The 23,611-nt window shown below is 51.7% G+C and overlaps 1 long non-coding RNA gene across 1 annotated transcript; it reads left to right on the forward strand.

Moving 5' to 3' along the window:
- The first annotated feature begins 571 nt into the window (after positions 1-571).
- LOC306812979 lies at positions 572-11,905 on the forward strand. The gene is made up of 3 exons (XR_013776924.1): positions 572-1,868; positions 1,986-2,079; positions 11,033-11,905. It is a non-coding gene; the product is annotated as an uncharacterized lncRNA (long non-coding RNA).
- Positions 11,906-23,611: the final 11,706 nt, after the last annotated feature.

Raw genomic sequence — 23,611 nt, forward strand, 5'->3', positions numbered from 1 at the left:
TTACATTGCGGTTGTCTCCGGAAGCTGAGACTTTCTACTGATTTTATTTTTTTTCCTTGTCTAAGAGTCTGTCGCCATTTCCCGGTGAAATGGCAAGGGAAGGGCCGCAGGTGTGTGTCCCCCCATGCCGGCGCTGCTCCCCGCGATGGGAGTGGGAGGTGTCAGTCCTGCTGTGGGGAAATTTTCGAGTCGTATAAGTTTATGATAACTTAACTATGATCTCCCCAGTAAACGACACTTTATTATTCGGTTTATACTTTGCCCAAGTACGGTTATGTTTTGCTTTGACACTAAAGGAAGGGGTGGGCGTGGGTGACTCGGTCCTTGACTCAGTGAGGTGGGGGAGCCATGGGAAATGACAATTTCAGAGATGGTTTCAGAACTTTCAAGAAAAGATTCTGATCAACTTAGAGGACCATAGGAACATGGAATGGATTTGATTGGAAGAGACCTTAAAGCTTATCCAGTCCCACTGTTGTGGATTGTTCCAAGGCCTGTCCAGCCTGGCCTGGGGCACTGCCAGGGATCCAGGGGCAGCCTGTGCCAGCCCTGCCCACCCTCACACGGAAGCATTTCTTCCAGTGCTTATTCCTTCTGGATTTGGATTCCTTGTGTGACACACGAGCAGGGAATGATTCACAGCTCTGGCAGAGTTGGTATGAGAACCTCAGGGATGGTACTTGGAGCAGCCTTGGGATGGGCAGTAGCAAGATCCCACATCTCTCACCTTCAGCATACACTGGCTCTGCACAGGGGCCTCTTGCTTAAACTCCATGCATAATTTGGACAGAAATTTTAACTCCCAAGGGCTCTTTCATAGGATTCTGCTGTGTCTGTTGATGATTGAGTGTTGTTTGCACTCAATGATCTTGCAGAACTGTCCCCTGTGTCCTGTTTAACTCCGGGTGTGAGCCCTGAGTTAAAAGAATCCATCACAGTAGGTCACTGTCATACCTGTGTGTTATAGTCGACTGGATTTTCTGCAGGTTACTCCAGAACTTGTGGAATTGGTTAAAGTGTGCATGGAAAATACGGGGAGTGGGGTTGCTGTCATCAGGTCAGTCCTCCAGGGAGAGAGCCAGTAGATGAAAGTGGTTTTCAGTCCTCTCTGGAGCAGCTGTAGGTTGGCTGTATGGAGAGAGTTGAGTTTTGGGTTCGTGCTCTGGGTGCTCTCATGTTTGGGCAGAATATGTTAGAGTCACAAAGGCTGGGATCCATGCAACCTCCAACATCCCTGAGTAAAGAACCACCCTTGTAGAGTCAGAGACTGGTTTGGGTGGGAAGGCTCAAAGTTCCTCTGTCATGAGCAGGGACACCTTCCACTATCCCAGGCTGCTCCCAGCCCCATCCAGCCTGGCCTTGGACACTTCCAAGGATCCAGGAGCAGCCACTGCTTCTCAGCAACCTGTGCCAGGGCCTCCCCTCCCTCCCAGGGGAGCATTTCTTCCTAATTCAACCTGAAAGAAGCCTTGAAGTGAGGCAGGAGTTGTGATAATAGCTGGTCACAACATTTGACATAATTTGCCTTTTGAAGTCTGAGGTTATTTTTGCAAGAGTAGTTGAGGTGATTGTGGTGTTGCATTTAGTGGTATTTATGACCTTAATACTTTTGTCACAATGGAAAGAAGAGCAAACAAAGCTTTTGACAAAATATAGAAGACCTTAATACCCATGTTATGGGTTTGAACAAGCCACATTTTCCACCGGAATTATGTTCTGCAGTGAAGAGGGAGAACAGGAGGTGAACAGGACTGAGAAAAGCACGTGTGGAGCTTGTCACAAGCCCAGGTTCAACACTGAAACCCAGAACACTGCTTTTCCCTTGTGGTTAAGTTGTGCAAAATGAATCAATGGTCTCAGTGTTACTGGTAGAGACGTTTGTCATTCTTGGAGCTGTGAAGAATGTCTTGAAGGCACGAACGAAGTTTGGTTGGTGTAACAATGACGCTGCAGTCAGCGAGTCACGGTACAGGCACAGCTCAGAGATGGGAAGAGCCCTTGAACCGCGAGCAGCAGGAGCGTGTCCCGATCCCTCGGAGCTCCCGACAGCTCTGCAGCCCCAGCGGTGCTTGGAGCAGGGTGAGAGCACCGCCTGTCCCGCCCACCGCAGCAGCAGCAGCGCGGGGCCCGGCTCTGCTCATCCCGGCCCTGCTGTGCCCCTCTGGGCTCTGCTCTGCCCCCACCCATCCCGGCTCTGCTCTGCCCCATCCCGGCTCTGCTCTGCCCCTCTTGGTGCCGCTCTGCCCCATCCCGGCTCTGCTCTGCCCCCCCCCATCCCGGCTCTGCTCTGCCCCATCCCGGCTCTGCTCTGCCCCCCCCGGCTCTGCTCTGCCCCTCTTGGCTCTGCTCTGCCCCATCCCGGCTCTGCTCTGCCCCATCCCGGCTCTGCTCTGCCCCTCCCGGCTCTGCTCTGCCCCATCCCGGCTCTGCTCTGCCCCATCCCGGCTCTGCTCTGCCTCTCCCGGCTCTGCTCTGCCCCTCTTGGCTCTGCTCTGCCCATCCCGGCTCTGCTCTGCCCCTCCCCCGGCTCTGCTCTGCCCCTCTTGGCTCTGCTCTGCCCCTCCCCCGGCTCTGCTCTGCCCCTCTTGGCTCTGCTCTGCCCCTCCGTCCTGCTTCCAGGAGCTCCTACCGCCGTCTCGATTTTCTATTGCAACAATCAAACCCACAAGTAGCTCTGAGCACCAGCACACATGGAGAGAATGCAAATACAGCTGTGCTCCTGTTTATGGAAACAGCACAGGACGTATCTGTATTTGGGTTGGAGAGTTAGCACAAATAGCTGCATTAATAATTGCTGCAAAATATGCAGTGTCTTCCTTTCAGGTGCCCCAGATCTACTTCTGTGATTACAGTTACAGCTCAGAGAGCACCCACGGTCTCACAGGAACTTTTTGTTCCTTGATTGATTATGGTGGTCCACTCTGGAACCACTGGTCAGGAAAAGCTCAGCTGGAAGTTCCTGGTCTGTTACTGCACATTTGGTGCTTGTTGTGTGTTTATGAGGCAAGAGCAGCATGTTACAGTACAAGGAGTTGAGCTAGGCAGGGCTTTGGCAGCCTCAGGCTGGATCCAGAGATGGAGACAGCTCATTGTACCTTGGCTCCTCTCCAGCATCATCCCACTGATCCCAGTGACATGTCACCATTTTAACAGAGGAAAATTCTGACTGCTCTGCCCCCCTGCCACTCCAGTCCATGCTGTCTTGTCCTAATCCCTCTGCTAGAAGCTGAGTGCAGCTCTCCTGGGTGCTGCTGAGCTTGGAGCACAGAGGGGGTAGGGCCACCATGCACTGTGTGCTGGCATTCCCAGGGTCTGTTGTTGGGCCAAGGTCTCCCCTGCTTTAGGTTGTGTTGGAGTTTGGTGTGTCCATGGCAGCTGCACTGGAGAAGCTGTGTGGAGGGCAACCCTCACAGGGAACATTGGGTACCTTATCTGTGGGAAGAGCTCCTCCACCAGGTGCTGTGGTGATGATGACAGAGCAGTGCTCCCTCCTGCGATGGGGACATGGGATGGACATTCCAGCTGCACAAACCCTCCCTGTGAGTGAACACTGGAGCTCTCAGAGTGGACACTGGAGCTCTCAGACTTGAGGTGGCCCCACTCAGACCCCACTGCTCTCATTTTGACATTTGGAGCTGCCTTGAGCCAGAGTGACAAACGGGCTTTTGGTTGTTCTGTTCTTCAGAACTTCATGCTGAAGCTACTGCTTGAAAACTTTACCATTCAAAAGTTTCACTTCCCAAATAGTGCTGTGCTATAAATACCCTGTGCAGTGGGATATGACATTTACTCCCACACAAGACACAGCGGGCCTTGTAACTTGCAAAAGCCTTAACCCTTGAGTGAACACAAGGTAAGGAGTTTGTGGGACAGACTCGTGTTGCAGCCTGTGAGCTGCTGAGGCTGCTGGAGGGGAGATGGGAGGGCAATTGCACACAGAGTTACTGCACTTAGACTGGAAAAACTCACATCTTCCAGCTGCTTGGACAGCACAGAGTGAAGATGTTGCTTTAGGAGTATTAGTGCTTTGTTCCACTCTTATCACTTGATCTCAGAGCACTTTCCTGTCCAACCAAAGAAGTATTTAAGTTAGTTTGTTTCAATTTCCGATTCTGCAACTGATTTATGATCCTTGACAAATTTCTTAGTTTCTTGGTTTCATTTCTGTATAAAACAAATGGTAACTGCTTTTCTTTTGTTCTTTACATGTTGTGTATATATATCATGGAGTCATGGAATGGTCTGGGATGGAAATCCAAAGTGAGATGGAAAATCCATCCAGTCCCACTCCTGCCATGGGCAGGGACACCTTCCACTATTCCTGGGTGTTTCAGGCCCTGGCCTTGGACACTTCCAGGGGTCCAGGGGCAGCCACAGCTTCTCTGGGCATCTTGTGTCAGGGTTTCCCCACAGGGAACAATTTCTTCCTTATCAGAGGATGGTTTGGCCTGGACAGCACCTTAAAGATTTTATATATATATATATGTGTGTGTATATATATATTAGATATTAGATAGATAGATAGATAGATAGATAGATAGATAGATAGATAGATAGATAGATAGATAGATAGAATAAAGATATACTAGAAATTCAACCATTAGGTTCTGTCTCTGTAGGGTGCACTGAGTGAAGTGCTGAGGTGCTGATGTTTTATAAATATGCTATAGAAATATATAAATATTCTCTCTCTCTTTGTATGTATATGTCTCAATGGGCATAGGTATGTGTAATGTTTGTATGGTTCTTATTGAGAAAGAGCTGAAGTCACCTAGATGGGTAGATTTTTTAATGAGTGGGTCATCTTATCTCATCCCCTTGCATAACCTCACCTCAAGCAATGTGTGTGTCAGGGCAAGTCAAGAGCACAATTATCAGAGCAGCCCAGTGCTGCTGCTGCTCCTCTGTGGGTAACAGAGCCCAAGATTTTAAGTGTGTGATGTTGGCACCTGAGCGTTTCAAAGACTTTGCAGAAAGGCTTGATGTGAAGCTGTGTCTGGGAGGTTTAGGTTGGATCTCAGGGAAGGTTCTTCCCCCAGTGGGTTTGGGCACTGCCCAGGCTCCCAGGGAATGGTCCCAGCCCCGAGGCTGCCAGAGCTGCAGGAGAGTTTGGACAGCACTGCCAGGGATGCCCAGGGTGGGATTGTTGGGGTGTCTGTGCAGGGCAGAAATTGGACTGGATGATCCTCGGGGGTCCCTTCCAACCCAGGATATTCCTTGATTCTATGAGAGAATGTCTTGGGATATTCATGGCTATCCAAGAGAAATGAACCCCAGCATTGGAAATGGGCTGGTTCCATCTCCCTGGGGTGGGGGTTATGAAAACAAACAAATCCAGGCCTTTGTAGAATGGGTTTGATTCTGATTCTAATCTCAGCTACGTCACAGAGATGTTATCCCTCCCAAGTGCTTGTGCCAGTGAAAATGCCTCAATGGCTTCCCAAAGTTTTTCATCAGCTCTTCTGAATGCCAAGCAGTTCCAATTAATCAGAGATTGGCCCTGTGGGAATCGGCTGCTGCTCAGCTTCCTGTTGCCTTTGCCAAAACACGATCCAGTCGCGGCTGTTTGTGAGCAGCTTCTGCTTTCGGCTCTGGCTGCGGGGCTATCGCCAGGAAACACACACCGGGGGGCAGGGCCACAGCTCCTCGTGGCTGCTCATTTATGGGCAGGAGCATCCAGTAAACAGCCATTTTCCCTCTCTGCTGGGAGCTCAGCTGGGGATTTCAGAGCTCCTCTGACCGATTTGTGTGGAGCTCTCTTGATCAGACTCTGATGCAGAGACACCGGCACTGCCCTTATCAAAGAGGAAATGAGCGCTGGGAAGATAAAGCTGAGATTATTAAAAATAACATCTGATTTTTGGGTCGTGGCTGCTCAGTTTAAGGAAATTTGAGAGTTATTTTTCTTGTAGATTACAAGATGGTTGTGATGAATTCCCTAAAGTCTTTCCTAACTCAGCTTTATAAAACCTGTGACTTTCTGGAAGTCACAGGCTGCACCAGAAACAGATGTCACTCATCTCAGATATTTAGGAATATATTAGAGAATAAGCCCAAATCTTTGTCAGAATATTACAATAGGCATGTGGTGGTTTCCTTTTTAAGCCCCAGCTCTGATAATTAAGCAGTAAATGAAAAATTCAAATACTGCTTTTTGAAAAGAAATTAATATATAGTTTGTTGAGATCAGGCTCATGAATTGTGAGAAGCCAAGAGGTTGATATTTCTATTTGATTGAATACTCTTTGGTTTAACTGGTGACTCTTAATCCAAAATGAGCAATACCTTCCTCCCAGGGAGCTGGTTCTAGTTCAACTCTTTGTAGCCATTTGTGAAAAAAATGTCCCAGCTACAACCTTTACTCATTAGCACTTGGATTTATGTGTCCATCCTTTTAGGAGAGAAAAGTGTGCTGGATTTTGTGACCAGCGTCTCAAAGGACTTTGCTGATGAATAGAGATCAGGAATGGGAAATCAATGGACATGCCTGTACACAGTGTTTATGGAGTTTTCATGTTCCATGGAGTATTTCAGCAGCAGGAGGAGCCAACACTGACATTCCCTGCAGGTTTTGCTCTGTGTGCAAAGAGGATTTTGTCCCTAGATAGCTGCTCTGGTCACATCCCACTGTGATGAGCAGTTTCACTATGAGCAGATAAAATGTTTGCTGTTAATGTCACACACAGTGCAGCTGAGAAGTGCCAGGCAGGGTCCAAAAGCCAGCCTGGCTTGTTGGGATTCCAAGCTGAGGTGTGCAGGTCATTCCAAAGTAACACATGGCTTGTAGAAAGCAAGACACCTGGAAAAAGTAATTAGGCTTTATGTTTCAGCTGAGAGAGCTAGTGGCTGAGCTTCCACTGCAGGGTTCTGACAGCACTTCACAAAATCACAGAATCATTCATGTCACAAAAGACCTTTAGGATCATCAAGTCCAACCATCAAGCCTGTACCACCACCATAATCACCACTAAACCATGGCATGAAGTGCCACATCCACACACTTCAAACACTCCAGAGATGTGAGCCCACCCCTGTCCTGGGCACGCTGTGCCAAGGCTGAACAGCCTTCTCTGGGAACAGCTTTTCCCTGAGATCCAGCCTAAACCTCCTCTGGCACAACCTGAGGCCATTCCTTGTGTCCCATCACTTACAAGCTGGCAGAGGAGACTGATCCTCACCTGGCTGCAGCCTCCCAGCTCTGCAGGGCTCCTCCTGTTGGACAGCACTGCCTTTATTCCCTGCATCTGCTTTGTTCCTCCCACAGCAGAGCACAGCACTCACGGGGCAGGCTGGCTACAGGCACGTTCGGTTGCAAGAATTAATCCAATTAGCAGTTTTTGAAGGCCACAGGATGAGGACACAAACTGAGTGGCTTACCTGGGTTTCAAAGTTTCCTCTTTCCCAAACTGCAGTAGTCTATAAATCATAGAACCATGGAATGCTTTGTGTTGGAAGGGACCTTAAAAACTATGTCATTCCTCTGCCCTGTTTGGCAATCCCAATTGGTAACCAACCAATCCCAGGCTGCTCCAAGACCCATCCAACCTTCCAGACAATTATAATATATTAATAAATGGTCATTTATATGAATAATATGACCATATATATGTCCAAATAAAACAATTTATATGAATACATGTGACCAATAATGATACAATATATTAATAAATTTACATTTTCATGTCTATTTCTCTCTTTCCTCAGTCCAGAGGGAGGGCAGGAAGGGGAACATCATATCTTCTCCTGCATCTTAGACAAGACTTTGTTATCATTCAGGGCCTGATTCTTGCTGGACAGTGAAGCCAAGGGCTGGAGCATGTCTCCTATGAGAGGCTGAGAGAGCAGTGGTTCAGCCTGGACAAGGCTCCAGAGAGAGCTCAGAGCCCCTTCCAGTGCCTAAAGGGGCTCCGGGAGAGCTGAAGAGGGATTGGGGACAAGGGATGGAGGCATAGGACACAGGGAATGGGTTCTACTGCCAGGAGGCAGGGATAGATGGGATGGATGGGATATTGGGAAGGAATTGTTCCCTGTGGGGGTGCTGAGGCCCTGGCCCAGGTTGCCCAGGGCAGCTTGGCTGCCTCTGGATCCAAGAAATGTCCAAGGTCAGGTTAGACAGGAATGGGAGCAATCTGGGATAGTGGAAGGTCCCAGCACATGGCAGGGGTGGGACTGGGTGCTGTTTTAGGTCCCTTCCCACCAAACCTTTCTGAGACTCCGTGCTGTACAGACCCAGGGACAGGGCTGGGTTACCTGGAGCCAGCCCCAGCACAGGGGCAGAGGGAGGTGGCTCTGGCAGTGTCAGTGACCGGGCTGGCAGACCCGGCTGCCCTGGGCTGGCGCTTCAGGCACCGTGACCAGAGCCCAGCGCCCTCTCACTGCTGCTCCCTTTGCTTAGGCTGAGCTCAGCCCTCATCCCTGCTCACACTGTGCCGAGGCAGCAGGGCTGGCTCCGGGACAAGGCACCGGGCACCTGTCTGCTCCCAGCACTGCAGATGTGGCCTTTGCAACAAATCTCCATGGACCAGCAGCGAGGGACCCAGCCCACGCAGCTCCAGGCACTGCAGCTCTGCTCTCGCTGTCCAGTGCCGGGATGTGGGATCGTGTGGAACATCCCGAGTTCCGTGTCTGGCAGGTGTGCGGGATCCCTGCCTGTGCACAGCCTCTCACCCAGCTTCCCATAATCCCTGCTCAGCGTCCCGCAATCCATGCCCCGCTTCCCGCAATCCCTGCTCAGCCTCCCGCAATCCCTGCCCAGCCTCCCGCAATCCCTGCTCAGCCTCCCGCAATCCATGCCCCGCTTCCCACAGTCCCTGCTCAGCCTCCCGCAATCCATGCCCAGCTTCTCGCAATCCCTGCCCAGCCTCCCGCAATCCCTGCTCAGCCTCCCGCAATCCTTGCTCAGCCTCCCGCAGTCCCTGCTCAGCCTCCCGCAATCCCTGCCCAGCTTCCCGCAATCCCTGCTCAGCCTCCCGCAATCCCTGCTCAGCCTCCCGCAATCCTTGCTCAGCCTCCCGCAATCCGTGCCCCGCTTCCCGCAGTCCCTGCTCGGGATGCTCCGAGCCCTCTCGCAGGGTGGGCAGCTGGACACGCTCCTTGCGGAGCAGAGGAAATCCCGAGCACGGGCAGCGCTGCAGTGCAGCCTCCCGTTGGAATGTCCCCTTTCATCCCAGCCCCTTCCTCCACTGGAGCTGTCCGAAATGCCAGTAAGTCCAGAAGCTCTCTGCTCTCCCAGGCCTTCCGATCTCCGCCGGAGCCCAGCACTGCTGCCCGTGTGCGGCGCTTCGGGCCGGTTCTGCCCGGTGCCCATCCCCTGCCTTGGCAGGAGGTGGGCACAGCTGATGCTCCCTCCTCCTCCGAGCCCCTCCCGGAGCTGCAGAGGGGACGTGGAACTGCCATGCTTGGTGTCCTCCGAGCAGATTTCCTTACCTGGCTGCTGCATCCCGTTCCCAGGTCCCTGTCCCACTCCAGGCTGTCACCCTGCCTGAACACCTCTGCCACCACCTGGGGCCTCACTAGCACTGTTTACAGTTCTTATGCCAGACACTAATTTTCTCTGGCTGGAAATATGAGAAAATGTTGGAAATACTCACAGTTTTATCCCCGTTTCTCATCTGTGGTGGGAAGGGCTGATGAGAAACATAAAAACAGAAAATCAAAGGCTTCTCCCTTCCTCCCAACTACAGCCCTGCTACAGACATTCAAGCTCCAGAGTTTTAATCAGTGTTCACCCTTGGTATCCTGTCCCTCTCCTGATGTCCCAGCCTCCCACACAGCTCCTTAATCCAGTGACACTTCCCTCACTGCTCTCTGCTTGCTCTCTCCCACAACTCTGCTGATCTCCTGCTGTTAAAGTCTTATGTCCATCCATCATCCATCCATCCATCATCCATCATCCATCCATCATCCATCCATCCATCCATCCATCCATCCATCATCCATCCATCCATCCATCATCCATCCATCCATCCATCATCCATCCATCCATCCATCCATCCATCCATCATCCATCCATCATCCATCATCCATCCATCATCCAATCCATCCATCCATCCATCCATCCATCCATCCATCCATCCATCCATCCATCCATCATCCATCCATCATCATCCATCCATCATCCATCCATCCATCCATCCATCCATCATCATCCATCCATCCTCCATCCATCCATCCATCCATCCATCCATCCATCATCCATCATCCATCATCCATCCATCATCCATCCATCCATCATCCATCCATCATCCATCCATCCATCCATCCATCCATCCATCCATCCATCCATCCATCATCATCCATCCATCATCCATCATCCATCCATCCATCCATCCATCCATCCATCCATCATCATCCATCCATCCATCATCCATCCATCCATCATCCATCCACCATCATCCATCATCCATCCATCCATCCATCCATCCATCCATCCATCCATCATCCATCCATCCATCCTCCATCCATCCATCCATCATCCATCCATCCATCCATCCATCCATCCATCCATCCATCATCCATCAATCCATCATCCATCCATCCATCCATCCATCCATCATCCATCCATCCATCATCCATCCATCCATCATCCATCCATCCATCCATCATCCATCCATCCATCCATCCATCATCCATCCATCCATCCATCCATCCATCCATCATCCATCCATCATCCATCCATCATCCATCCATCCATCCATCATCCATCCATCCATCATCCATCCATCCATCCATCCATCCATCCATCCATCCATCCATCCATCATCCATCCATCCATCCATCCATCAATCCATCCATCCATCCATCCATCCATCCATCCATCCATCCATCCATCCATCCATCCATCCATCCATCCATCCATCCATCATCATCCATCCATCCATCCATCCATCCATCCATCCATCCATCCATCCATCCATCCATCCCCCTGTCCCTCCCTCCCTTTCTTTCCCAGTGTTCCCCCTGTCCATAGACAGAAATCCTTCACAAAGCTCAGAGCTTTAACTCCCTGTTTTGTTTCATTTTTAACTTTCAGGAGAAGGATGATCTTAGTGGAGGGAGCCCAGCTTGGTGTGATCTTCATTCCTGCTGTCATGTGTGGATATGGAAAGAAACACATCAGAGTCTCAGAGCTGGGCATGGAGCATGGGCAGCATGTCCAAAGTAATCCCATCTGCAGGAGCCCACAAGAGCCATTCATTCTCCTGGAGCCCAAAAAGGAGAACAGTTTCCTTCACCAGGTTTGACAGTAGGATGTAGGGTCCATGGGGAGATATCCAGAGACAGAGCCATCAGGGCTGAAGGCAGGACAACCACAATTAATATCAGGTTGCAAAATCTAACACCTGGACTGTCTTTGCTTTCCTAACACCAAAAATGTCCCTTTACCAAATAGCCTGAGAGCTCACAGGCAGCATTAACTGGGCTGAGAAATGCAGGGCCTGTGAGGCTGTGCCAGTAAATCCTGAACAATTCAGCAGAAGCTTGGTCAGCCAGAGCCCAGGATGGAGCAAGGGCATGGCACAAAGTCAGTTTTACACAAAGCCCTAAAGCAGCAGTTCTCCAGCAATAGCAGCCAGCTCAGCCCTGGCTTTGGAAGTTTATTAAGATAAATCAAGTGTCAGAGACTGGAAATTCTAATGAAATTAAACTAGACTGTAAAAAATGTGTAAAAATGGAAATAGGCTAAAAATTCTATCAGACATTAGTTATTAATCCAACAGAAAAATGCGTGTGATGCTTTAAAGGGAATTATGTAATAATCTGGTCAAAATAACAAAGCCTTTAAAGCATCCTGTGGGATGGAGATTCTGTCTGGAGGTGGGATCTGCAGGGAGGTAAAGAGGAAATTCAGCTAAATGACAAAGGCAACATGGAGCCAGCTCCTGTGATTGCTCCTCTGGGACTGCCTGCCCCACTCCTGGGCTCCCACAGCCCCACACCTGGGCTCCCACTGCCCCACACCTGAACTCCCACTGCCCCACACCTGAACTCCCACTGCCCCACTCCTGAACTCCCACAGCCCCACACCTGGGCTCTCACTGCCCCACTCCTGAACTCCCACAGCCCCACACCTGGGCTCTCACTGCCCCACACCTGGGCTCTCACTGCCCCACACCTGAACTCCCACTGCCCCACACCTGGGCTCCCACTGCCCCACACCTGGGCTCCCACAGCCCCACTCCTGGGCTCTCACTGCCCCACTCCTGAACTCCCACAGCCCCACTCCTGGGCTCCCACTGCCCCACACCTGGGCTCCCACTGCCCCACACCTGGGCTTTCACTGCCCCACACCTGGGCTCTCACTGCCCCACTCCTGAACTCCCACTGCCCCACACCTGGGCTCCCACTGCCCCACTCCTGGGCTCTCACTGCCCCACACCTGGGCTCCCACTGCCCCACACCTGAACTCCCACAGCCCCACACCTGGGCTCTGACTGCCCCACACCTGAGCTCCCACAGCCCCACACCTGGGCTCTCAGCCCCACACCTGGGCTCCCACTGCCCCACACCTGGGCTCCCACTGCCCCACTCCTGGGCTCCCACTGCCCCACACCTGGGCTCCCACTGCGCCACTCCTGGGCTCCCACTGCCCCACACCTGGGCTCCCACTGCCCCACACCTGGGCTCCCACAGCCCCACACCTGGGCTCTCACTGCCCCACACCTGGGCTCCCACTGCCCCACACCTGGGCTCCCACAGCCCCACACCTGGGCTCTCACTGCCCCACACCTGAGCTCCTGCAGCACTGGCACAGGGTGCCCAGAGAAACTGTGGCTGCCCCATCGCTGGAAGTGTCCAAGGCCAGGTTGGACAGGCTTGGAGCAACCTGGGATAGTAGAAGATGTCCCTGCCCATGGCAGGGGGGTGGAACTGGTGGTGTTTAAGGCCCCTTCCCACCCAAACCATTCCATGATTCTATTCTATGATTCTCATGCAGTTGAAGTTGTCCCTGCTCTCTTCAGAGGGTTGGATGCTGCCTGTGGTGGGTTGGCCCTGGTTGGACACTGGGTGCCCCCAATGTCACTCTGTTGCTCCCCTCAGCTGGAGAGGAGAGAGAAAATAGAGATGAAGGCTGGTGGGTAGAGACAAGGACAGGGAGGTGTCACTCAGCAAGGACCATCATGGGCAAAACAGACTCGACTCAGGGAAATGAGTTTATTACAAATCAAATCAGAAATAAAACCAAATCATAAAGCACCTTTCCCCCATCACTCCCTTCTTCTCAGGCTCAACTTCACTCCTCAGTTCTTCATCTCTTCCCTTCCAGCAGCACAGAGGGATGGGGAATGGGGGTGTGAGTCCCTCCTACAGGAGACAATCCTACAGGAACTTCAGCACGAGTCTTTCCCACAGGCTGCAGTTCTTCACAAACTGCTCCAGTGAAGGTCCCTTTGCACAGGGTCAGTGCTTCAGGAACTGGCTGCTTCAGTGTGGGTCCCCTCAAAGGTCACAAGTCCTGCCAGGAAAGCTGCTCCAGTGTGAGCTCTGCTCTACACAGGGCTACAGGTCCCTGCCAGGACCCTGCTCCTGCATGGGTTTCACACAGGGTCTCTCTTGGGCATCCCCCTGCTCCATCCTGGGCTCCCCCAGGGGCTGCAGGTGCCTCTCTGCACCCCCATGCCCTCAACTGGCTGCAGGATCACAGCTGCCTCAGCACAGTTTTCACCATGGGCTACAGAGGAATCTCAGATCCAGAGCAGCACCTGCTGCTTCTCCTCTGACCTGGGGGATTGCTGATCTGTTCCTCTAAGATGTTCCCACTCCTCTCTGGCTGCTCTTCTGCAGGAAGATATTTTTCCCTGCTTCTTAACTCTGTTTTCCCAGAGGTGCTGCCCCCCTTACTGGGCTCAGCCTTGGCTATGAGGAGCCCTCTGGCTCTGATGGACATGGGGGAAGCTTCCAGCAGCTTCTCACAGAAGCCACCCCTGTAGCCCCTCACTACCAAAATCTGTCCATGCAAAGCCTGTGCTATGACCTGCAAAGGTCCCTTCCAACCCAAATCTTTCTGTAATTCCATGGCACAGCCCAGGCACATTTCAGCACAGCCAACACCTGCCAGGTATTGCTGTGATTGTCTCAGCCTTTGGTACCTTGTGATTCCTCCACTTGCTCTCTGGAGCTCATGTGACATTGTGCCATTGCCATTGGTGCCACAGATGAGAGCTGTGGTGGGAGCAGTGTGTGCACCAGAGAGGTGATTCCATGGCCTCTCCAGGGCAAGCTCAGGGCTGGTTGTGCCTGTGAAGAAGCAGGGAGTCACAGAATGGTTTGGCTTGGAAAGGATCATAAAGGTCACCCGGTTCCACACCCTAAGGGGTTAAAGCTGCAGCATTCCATTTCCAGCCCACAGTTCCAGCCCAGCCCAGCCCAGCTGGGCTTTCCCAGAGTACAGCTGTTGATTTCCCACAGCACACTCAGGTGAAGTCACACCTTTCCTTGTGTTCCCAGCTTTGCAAAGCCAAGGTGTTTGTGTTCACATGCTGTGCTGCTCACCCAGTAGCAAAAGCAACAAGACAGTAATGGGCTGGAAAAGCACAACAAGGACCCCCACAGTGACTCTGCTGGGTCTCCAGACAAACAAATTCACACTCTGCAGAGAACATGGTGTTGGCTCCAGGGCCAAACCAGCTCATTCTCACAGGGCTTCTGCTGTCCTAAACCCATGTCCTTCTGGTTAGATACTCCTCCACTCCCTGGGGAGTTCTTGGTCAGAAAAATATTTCCATCTGTCATCAGGAGGTTGCCTGAATTGTTGGTAACTTAATAAATTCAAGAAAGAGTCAGCTCAGATTGTTACAAATCTGAAGTCTTCAAGTACGGAGCCAGGCTGGGAGAGCTGGGGGTGTTCAGCCTGGAGAAGAGGAGGCTCCAGGGAGATCTTAGAGCTCCTTCCAGTGCTTAAAGAGTCTCCAGAAAAGCTGGAGAGGGACTTGGGACAAGGGGCAGAGGGACAGGACAGGTGGAATGGCTTCCCATTGCCAGGGTAGAATATGGGATATTGGGATGAAATTAGTGGGGAGGCCCTGGCACAGGGTGCCCAGAGCAGCTGGGGCTGCCCCATCCCTGGAAGTGCCCAAGGCAGGAGTGGGAGGTGTCACTGCCCATGGCAGGGAGTGGGAACAAGATGATCCTTAAGGTTCCTTCAATCCAAAGCATCCCATGATTCTAGATTGAGTTTAACTAAGAAAAGTTAAGCAGTGACTCGATCATGTTCTGCAGTGGAGATTCTGATATTAGAGGACATTTCTTTTAACAACAGAAACACCAGTGCCAGCAGCCAGGAGGAGGAAGGAGGCAAACCCAGGCTGGCACAAAGAGCAGGAAAGGCTCATTGAATCCACTTTAACTCCATCAGTGGACCGAAATGAAGTCTCTGTCTCAGCTTTTCCATCTCCCACAGTAATTCCTGCATTAAAATAAACGGCTCCTGCCACTACATGGAATTGTAGCACGGGATAAGCTCAGGGTTGTGTCCCCTCCCCGCCCGTGTCGTGTTACACTGTCACTGGTTTGACTCAGAGACGAACTCTCCGGTTTGGCTCATGTAACACCAGACACAAAAGGAGCTCATTCATCAACGGGATCCCAAGATGCTCTTGCAACATCACGGGGAAAAGCTGCTGCCTTGCCAAGTTTAGACGGGGACCTGATTCTCTCCTCTGTGCACCAGGCTCAGACATGTCTTAACAGATCAAAGAATTGTCCTACAGAGAGCAGACACTCTCGTATTAGATAGAAGCAGCTCCACCCCGTGAGGTTAAGGAAAAAATAATTATTTTTTAATGTAAAATACACTTTAAAAATCACTTCTTAAAAAAATAAGAAATCAATGTGTTTCTTAAGAAGAACAGATCTGAGGAGAATCTTTCATGCCCTCTTGTCCCTCAAAGGATGCTCATTCCTCCCCTTTCCAGAGCATTCCTAGACAGCTGGGTAAGGAGTCTGGACAGGGCTGTGTCACTTGCAGCCACATGCATTGTCCCACCTTCCTTCAGCAGATTGCAGAATTTTGCTGCCTGTCTCACCAAAGCTGCACAGGCCATTTTCAAAAATTCAAAGATCATTTTTACCAGTGATACCATTTTTAGGACTGTGCCCTCAGCTGCTGGGCACTGGGAACAGCATCTCTGTGACCAGCTCTGAATTTGTGCAGTTAAGAGTGAAGGGTCCAGCAATGCCTGCAAACAGCTGCAACTTTTGGGATGGATCCTCTTCCCACCTTCCTGCAGCATCACCCACCAGGATGTGTTTGATCCACGAGCTGGCCTGGGACCCCAACCCTTGAACCACCTGTGCTGTGACCATTCCTGTGCATGTGGCACAAGGACTTGTCCAAGGGATACCTCTGAGTTTTCCTCAAAGAGCTGTAGAGGATTCACCTGCCAGGGAAAGCATTCAAGAGAAAGGAACAGAGCTGGGGAAGGGTTTGGAGCACCAGGAGCAGCTGAAGGAGCCTGGAGAAAAGAAGGCTCAGGAGGGACCTTCTGTCTCTGCACAACTCCCTGACAGGAGGGGACAGCTGGGGGGAGGATGGGTCAGGCTCTGAAGGGAAAGGATGAAAAGAAACAGCCTCAAGTTGTGCCAGAGAAGGGTCAGATTTGATGCTGGGGAAAATTTTATAATGGAAAAGTTGTCCAGCTTGGTACAGGCTGCCCAGGGCAGGGGCAGAGTCACCATGCCTGGAGTGACCTAAAAGGCATGTGAATGTGGCATATGGGGACAGGGGTTAGTGGTGGCCTTGGCTGTGCTGGGAGAACAGTTGGACTCAGCCTCAGAGGGCTTTCCAGTTTCTATGGTTCTGTGAGCCTTAAGGAAGACTTGGACAGGATGGTGCTGGAAAATCTGCCAGGCTTCTGAGACTGTGTCCACCCCAGCTCTCAACCACAGGTCACTGGAGCTGGCAGGGCTAATTCAGCTACTGCAGGTTTGCTTGGTGGCTGGATATTGAATTTCTGGACACTGCAATGGCTCTGGCTCTGGGCCAGAGAGAGGTGGAGGATGGCAGATGGCTGTCCTGGATATGATTCCCTGTGTCACATCCCAAGAGCTGAGGACAAACCCATCCAACACCCTGGAAGATGTGGGCAGAGATGGATGGGGAGTTGTGCCCAGTTCATGTTCTTTGACATTAAGATGCTCATTAATGAGGTAGCTTGAATCAGATCCATTAATGGGGTAGATCAAAGATCATCTGGCAAAGCACCTTGGCACCATCTGGCATCAGATCCAGGACTCCCCAGCAGAACTTTCTGGAGCTGAAGGCTCCCTGTGGCTGCTGTCCCTGCACTGATGCTGCCCCCATGATAGCTCCTGGTTAGGGACAAGTGCACAGGGGGGACTCAAAGGTCCCTGTGACCCCCATGGGGGGATCCCCCAGTGGCACTGCACCCACCAGCCCCTCTCAGCCATTTCTGCAGGAATTACTGATGCTGCAGATGAACATTTGGATATTTGCACCCAGCAGTGCCTTGGGAGGCCAGGCTGGTCCTGGTCCCTCATGCCCCTGCCCCACATCTGTGTGTGCCTGACAAACCAGCAAACCCAAGCAGCGCCCAGGGCTCTTCCAAAAACAATGAGCTCATGTTGAAGCCATGGAGCATGTGATTTCCCAGCCTGACACTGGGAGCCTCCCTCCTGCAGGGGGAGAGGAGCTGTGCTGAGCCAGCCCAGGCTCAGCAGGAAAGGCTTTATCCCCTCTCCAAGGACATGGTGTGCGAGCAGGACTCTGCCCAGGAGATGTGACTGCCAAGGCACCATGCAGGAAGCAGACTGCACCCTTCAGAGAAGGAAAGCCCTTGAAACTTCCAATCTATCTGAATTCTGAGCACCTTAAAACTTCAGATCTGCCTGGATTTTGAGCTTATTCCCTGGGAAATTGGCTTATTTCTCTCAGAGCTGTAAAAATATGGATGGATATTTCCAAAGACAGAGTTTGAATTGGGGCAGAGGGGCTGCACCTACCTGGTTTGGCACATTGGGGTGAGGGAATGTGAGGAATCTCCCCTTGGTGAGCCCCAGACTCCATACAGCACCTGACACCTGTCTCTGATGGGGACAGACAGTGTGGCTGAGCTCCATGGCAGCAGGTTCAGGCTTTGTTCTGCTGCCAGGTTCTCACCAGCACCTCATTCCTTGTTCCATTTTCCCTCAGCCTCGTGATTCAGGGAGGGGAGGGGGAGCAGCTCTGCTCGGTCATTGAGCTCCTGGCCCAGCTCAGGTCCCACGTGGATGTCTCACAAGGATCCCTTTTGATCCCAGCACAGCCAGGAGGCTCCAGAAATGAGGACAGAGGCCACAAGCACTGCAGAATAATTAATCCAAGAGAGGGAACCTACTGGGAGCTGCAGTCTGAGACAAATCCCAGTCTCGGGAGACTCAGGTGTGCTTCTCCAGCCACCACAGGCGAGTTTGTGACTTGCAGAGCCTGGCTGGCAGCAGAGTTTCCCTGAAACCCTCAAGCTTCTCTTTCCTGAAAGCTCCTCTCTGCAGATTAGCAGATGTCTTTGTTGGAGCCCTGGGTCCCTGCCAAGGATTACTGTAAACACTTGGCGAGGTGCAGCCTCTTGGCACCCGCTGGGCGCGGGGGGAGCGCAGGTCACCTCCTGTGGCACTTGGGTGTTCACACTCCCAGAGGAGCTGTTAACTGCAAACAGCCCAGCCAGGGCCAGCACAGCTTCCACCTGCATCCCTCAAATAACACCAGTTTTCTGGTTTTCTCACCTTTCTTACCAAAAAGGAGTGAAGGGGTCAGCTGGGAGATGCTGTTCCCATACCTGTGAATTCAAAGTACACCATGGCTGCCAGTGTAAAGACAAAGTTTGCTGGTACCAGGTCTAAGATGTGTGAAAGATCACAGTAGAAATTAATGTATGATCAAGGGTCAATCCAGGCCTGAGTGGCCAAGAGTTCCTGCTGTGGCACTGGTAGCTGCTCAGCCTGTGTGGGATCAGGAGAGTGAGGTGAGAAAGCACCTAACCTGTCATGGGATCCCAGAGCAGTCTGGGTGGGAAGAGGCCTTAAAGGACATCCACTGCCACCCCCTGCCATGGGCAGGGACACCTTCCACTATCCCAGGCTGCTCCAAGTCCAGCTTAGCCTTGGACACTTGGACAGTTCCAGCTGCTCTGTGCCAGCCCCTCCCCACCCTCCCAAGGAACAATTCCCTCCCAATATCCCATCCATCCTGCCCTCTGGCAGTGGGAAGCCATTCCCTGTGTCCTGTCCCTCCATTTTAGATCCCTCTCCAGCTCTGTTGGAACCCCTTTAGGCACTGGAAGGGGTTCTAAGTATTTCCTGGAACCTTCTCCAGGCTGGACACCCCCAGCTCTCCCAGCCTGTTACTGGCTAAGGATTTGCAACCACATGGGGGCTAAGCAAGAGCTCTGTTCCCACCCTTCCACTGGACCAGGTCACTCCAAGCCCTGCCCAACCCAATCCAGGGACATCTGGAGCCCATCCTTCCCCCCACAGTTCCTTCCTTGAGAGCACAACCACAACCTTGAACTTTAAATTCCTCCTTCTGTAGTTATGGAATGATATTTTTTGGTCCAGGTCTATTCCAGTTGCAGGAGACCTTTCAGAGAAAGAGCACCCAAGATCAGTGGGTGGATCACAGTGGTGCTACCTGCTCCTCCTGTGCCAAATTTAAATAAATAAATTTAAATTATCATTAAAGCACTTAGAGATGGAGTAAAGACCTGAGTGACCTGTTTGCCCAGAAGCTGCCACTGGAGCCCTGCCCTCCCAGGTGTGACACCTGCAGGACCATCATGCTCAGCTCCAACTCCCCAGCTCCTAAACCCACATTTCAACCCAATGTTCCAAAGCAGGACTGACTCTGAAGAGAACATTGACTGATGCAGGACAGCACTGAAATTACTCCTATTTGAAGGAAAACCTCTTATAGCAAAGGCCTGGAGCCCCAGTTCTGACTGTCAGTACTGAGCCTGCCAATGCCTTAATGAGCAGCTCCAACAATTAATTACCTCCCCTGTAAAGAATGTGCTATTTCCCAGTTCCACACATCTCTGTTGGCCAACAGCTCTGGCGTGGGTTCTTCCTATTCCTTGCCAGATGGAAAATCCCTTCACTGTCAAACTCCTGCTCCCCATGGGAACTGCCAGGGCTCCAGTCTTTCCTGAGCCGTGGGTGGCACCACAGGTGTGGGATCCCAGCTTTACTCCAGGTTTCCCAACCTCCTGAGGTGAGCTCCCAGGCTGGCTGGGATCCCTCATCCCGTTTCTAGATCCTGATTTCCCCATTCTAAGTCAAATTTCTACAGTCGCTTTGATCCTATACATAGGAACTGTGTGCAGTTCTGGGTCCCAATATTTGAGAAGGATGGGAAAGCCCTGGAATGAGTCCAGAGGAGGAGAACCAAGCTGGTGATGGGCTGGGAGACATGGAGAGAAGGGAGTTCAGGAGTGACCTCGTGGCTCTGTGCAGCTTCCTGAGGAGAGGATGTGGAGATGGAGGTGCTGAGCTCTTCTGGGGACCCAGGGACAAAATGCCTGGGAATGGCTCAAAGCTGCACAGTTAGACTGGACATTGGGAAACATCTTTACCAAGAGGGTGGTCAGGCACTGGGATGGGCTTCCTGGAGAGGTGGTCAATGCCCCAAACCTGACAGTGTTGAAGAGGTGTTTGGACAACACCCTTAACAATGTACTGTAACTTCTGGTCATCCCTGGAGTGGTCAGGCAGTTGGAATAGATGGACACTGTATGTCCCTTCAGACTGTCCCATCCCATCCCATCCCATCCCATCCCATCCCATCCCATCCCATCCCATCCCATCCCATCCCATCCCATCCCATCCCATCCCATCCCATCCCATCCCACCTTCTTTTCTGAGCTACATAAACATTTGTGTGATCCTCTCAAGCACTTTCTCTTCATTCACACCCAGCTCCCCCAGTGACAGTGGTGGCACTGCTCTCATGTACAGCCTCTGGTGCCTCCCAGCATGGATCCAAGCACAGCCCCAGGCATCCCCACCCCACTGCCCCATCCTTCCCTGGGCTGCAACCCCTCTCTGTGGCAGGGCAGGACCCCAGCCCCATTCCCTGATGGAGCAGCTCCATCTTGTGCCATCTTTAGCCAGGGGGGACACCATGAACCAGCCCTGCCCCTGTGCTGGTGTTGGGGGGGGTGGCCAAGCCAAGATCCTGGGTCAGGCCAGGACACATTTAGCAGCTCATCCCCTCAGAAGGTACCACTGTCCATGATTCCTGTCCCTGCAGGTATCAGGGGTGTCAGAGGCAGCTGGTGCCAAGGAAGAGGCTACACAAGACTCTCCTGACTCTTTCAGTGAGGATGAAGGCCATGCTGGTTCTCCAGGCCTCTCTGAGCATGGAAGAATGCAGGAAGGGGAAACCAGAGGCTGTGTAAAGTGGTGGGGTCTGAACCTTTTCTGGTCATTGCTGCCTGGTGGCACCAGGAGAAAGGGGACAGGAGGAGGAAATAACCTGAGGAGAAACTTCCTGTGTGTTTGTACAGGGAGTTAATGACTGCCTGGGCTCTTTGGCTGGCCTTGCACAGATCAGAGCAAGGCTGTAGGACAAGGGCAGTGAGCAGGGATGGGGACACCAGGAGGAAGTCACTGGTGGCAGGGCACTGCAGTGTCAGCTGCCCATGCTGTCCATCCTGCCACCACAGCTCAGCAGATCCCAACCCTGTGACCCCAAACACCCGTGGGAGCCACAGGGAGGCTGCAGGAACTGCTGGCTGAGCCAAGGTAGGAGTCACCCCCCAAAAACCTGAAGGGCTCTGCCTTTGTTTGGAGCCCAGCAAGTCAGTACCTGCTTTTTGACTCCTTTCACCTTAAACATTTACCTGCTGCTCTTCCCCCTGTGCTTCCTGCTGGGAACATCTCTTCATGAATGACCTGGAGATGAGACACAGCATTTACAGCTGACACAAACCTGGCTGAGCTGCTGCTGGAGCAGAGGCTTGTGCTGCCATCCAGAGGAACAAGAGCAAATGAGCTGGCAGGAACTGCATGCAGTTCAGTCTCTTATTTTCCTCTGGCCCTTGGGTTCTTCTAGCTCAGACTCACCATCCTCGTGTCTTTTCTGTGCCACACTGTCCTTGTTTCATCCCACTTCAGCAAACTCTGGCTGCCTCATGCACACAGAGACCTGGGGAGGCTGAGCCCAGCTCCCTCTGAAGCAGCTGCCCTCCATCACTTCACTTTAAATCCACAAAACTTCTCTGCCTGAGCCCATCAAATATTTGCTGTTCATGAATTCTGGTAGCCAGAAGTAAAGTCAGACAAATTCTGGACTCCAGGGTCCACAACAAAACTATTTCCAGGCAAGCTGGTTGGAAACCTCTCAAGTGGATATCCAGGACCTGTCCTGGCAGTTCTACTTCTTTAGAATCTCTTCTGAGCCATGCCCACAGAATCCCAAAATGGCCTGAGCTGGAAGAGACCTTGAGGATCACCAGTTCCACCTCCTGCCATGGGCAGGGACACTTTCCCCTAGACCAGATCAGTCAAAGTCCTGTCCAACTTGGCCCTGAACACTTGCAGGGATGGGGCAGCCACAGCTGCTCTGGGCACTCTGTGCCAGCCTCACCCCCCTGATTTTGGTTTGGTTTTTTTTGGCCCTTCTGCACAGCCACTGCCAGTTTTCCCAGGAACTGGAGCTCAGAGGAACTGAAGGCTGTTGCTCACAGTCTCTGGTGCACTTGGCCACGTTCAGCTCCTGTCTGGGACTGTTCTCACACAGCCAGGAGAGCCCCAGGTCCTGGATGTTGCACTGAGGTGGTTGGGAAGGAGCTTTTTAACATGAGCAACACATTTTTTAATAACTGATCAGAAAGTTCATGCCCTCAGGAGTCCTTTTGCTCAGATAACACAGTGTTGGATGATGAATGGATGGGTGGCACACTAAGTTCTGCTGATACCACACTGAGCTCAGGGAGCCAGTTTGTGTTAGATCCAGGGATTCTGAAGATTTTGAGATAAAGGAAATGCCTATGTAGATTTTTGACATTCTTTTGGCATTGGAAGCCCAGGTGTCTGGGAGGGATCTTCCCAAGCATTTCACTGCATCTTACACAGCTGGAAACCTTCCCCTTAAATTAACCATGCCACTTGGAATGGCACATTATTGCCCTAACCTGGCATGGGATGGAATACAACAGAATAAAATAGAAGGGAAATAGAGAAGAGTAAAATTTAAAATGGAATGGAACAGAATATAGAATAGAATAGAATAGAATAGAATAGAATAGAATAGAATAGAATAGAATAGAATAGAATAGAATAGAATAGAATAGAATAGAATAGAATAGAATAGGACTTCCAGAGGGAAAAAATCAATACAGGGAGACTGTAATTATTCTTCAAAGACTTTTTTTCTGATAGGTAAATTAGGAGCTGATTTTTTTATGGTCAGGATAAGCAGCATCAAATCCAAGGGCCATGGTGTGGTCTGGCACCTCCTCCCTTGGTCCAGGGGAAGGCAGAGAATGTGGGGGCTGGGGAAGGTGCTCTATGTTATTGCTTGAGGCATCTGTAGAAGCAAGAGAGCTAATGGACAAGGAAGATCCAATGAATCACCTACTTGATGAAAACCACCAAGTTCAGGATCCTTTAGGTCACA

The sequence above is a fragment of the Erithacus rubecula genome (genome assembly GCF_903797595.1).
Source record: "Erithacus rubecula genome assembly, chromosome: 27".
NCBI lineage: Eukaryota > Metazoa > Chordata > Aves > Passeriformes > Muscicapidae > Erithacus > Erithacus rubecula.